Source organism: Macrotis lagotis, chromosome 1 (assembly GCF_037893015.1).
Source record: "Macrotis lagotis isolate mMagLag1 chromosome 1, bilby.v1.9.chrom.fasta, whole genome shotgun sequence".
NCBI classification, from domain to species: Eukaryota; Metazoa; Chordata; class Mammalia; order Peramelemorphia; family Peramelidae; genus Macrotis; species Macrotis lagotis.
The window spans coordinates 882,428,992-882,430,574 of NC_133658.1; the positions used below are offsets into that span (position 1 = coordinate 882,428,992).

At 44.5% G+C, this 1,583-nt stretch overlaps 1 pseudogene; it reads left to right on the forward strand.

Annotated features, from left to right (window-relative positions):
• Positions 1–262: 262 nt before the first annotated feature.
• On the forward strand, positions 263–872 carry LOC141491348 (NF-kappa-B inhibitor-interacting Ras-like protein 1 pseudogene; annotated as a pseudogene).
• Positions 873–1,583: the final 711 nt, after the last annotated feature.

The following is a 1,583-nucleotide window of genomic DNA, read 5'->3' on the forward strand; positions in this document are numbered from 1 at the left end:
ATGGGTTTTATTATTATCCTTATTTTAACATTTGAGGAAAATGAGGCAGAGGTTAAAGGACTTGACCAGAGTCACACAACCCATAAGTATCTGAATCTAGATTTGAATTCAGGTCTTCCTGATTCCAGGTCTAGCACCAGCCAGCTGCTAAATGTCTAGTATAGAGGATAGAATGTTAAATTTAGTTAATGAGATTTGGATTCATATTGTCTAATTATGCCCAGGGCGCCTGCGCGCGGCTCGGCAGGGTTTGTCAGACAAGATGGGAAAAGGCTGAAGGATCGTAATTTGTGGAGCAGTATCTGTGGGGAAAACTGCCATTTTGGAGCAGCTTCTTTATGGGAATCACACTGTTGGTAAGGAAGAGAGAGAAACAGTGGAAGACGTGTACGTGGCATCAGTGGAAACTGACCGAGGGCTGAAGGAGCAGCTGCGCCTCTATGACACCCAGGGGCTGCAGGTGGGCACTGAGCTGCCCAGGCACTATTTCTCTTTTGCTGATGGGTTTGTGCTGGTCTACGCTGTGAATGACCTCGAATCCTTTCGGAGGATGGATATTGTTAAGAAAGATATAGTTCAGAGACAAAAAAGAGATAGCAATTGTGGTCTTAGGAAACAAATCTGATTTATCTGAGCACAAGCAGGTGGACACTGACATGGCCCAGCACTGGGCCCGGAATGAGAAAGTGAAGCTGTGGGAGGTGACTGTGACTGACTGGAAGACCCTGATCGAGCCCTTCATCACACTAACCAGCAGGCTCACCCAGCCCCAGAGCAAAGCCTCATTCCCTCTCCCTGGAAGGAAGAACAGAAGCAGCACCACTAACGAGAACTAGACCCACTGCGCCCCAGTAAAATGGCATCTAGGCAAACATCTGGCCTCATTCTTGACTTTTGTGAAGAAGGAACAGATTTAACATAAGCTATTGCCTAGAACCACCATCTTTTCCCTTAGGAAACAGGTCCAAGCAGGACTTTCAAAGCACTTTATATCCTCTAAGTTAGAAAGTTGGGTTGGAGGGGAGAAGTCATGGGGAAAGGAGACTGCCCATCTCTCCTGTTGTAATGTGCTGTATATAGAATTTACATTCATTTCAAAGCAGTTTTTTAACATTGAGGTGGCACTTGTGGTAAAGACTATGAAAATAAAATGTGGGTGGCATCAAAAAAAAATTGTCTAATTATGAGCAAGGTTGAACCTGGAGGAAAATAGGAGACAGAGCGACCTTGGGCAAGTCATTAAACTTCTTTGTGCTTTAAGCTCCTTACCTGTACAATAAGGACATTAATACCCGTTATATCTACAAGGGAGGGTTGATGTGGGGAGACCCAGAGGAGATCATGGGAGCAGAATGTCATATAATCTCTCAAGCATAAGAGAAATGCCAATTGGGATGAAGACTATTAATTTAATTTCATAACCAATACCTTCAGAAAGTAGGTAACATTTAGAATCTTCTGATTCCAAACCCAAGTCTTGTTCCCTTCTCAGAACCAGACAACTGGTCAAGGATACCTTGGCCTTAGGGAATCTCATCTTCTGCTCCATTTTCCCTGGAGTCCAGGGACCTGGTCCATCAGTG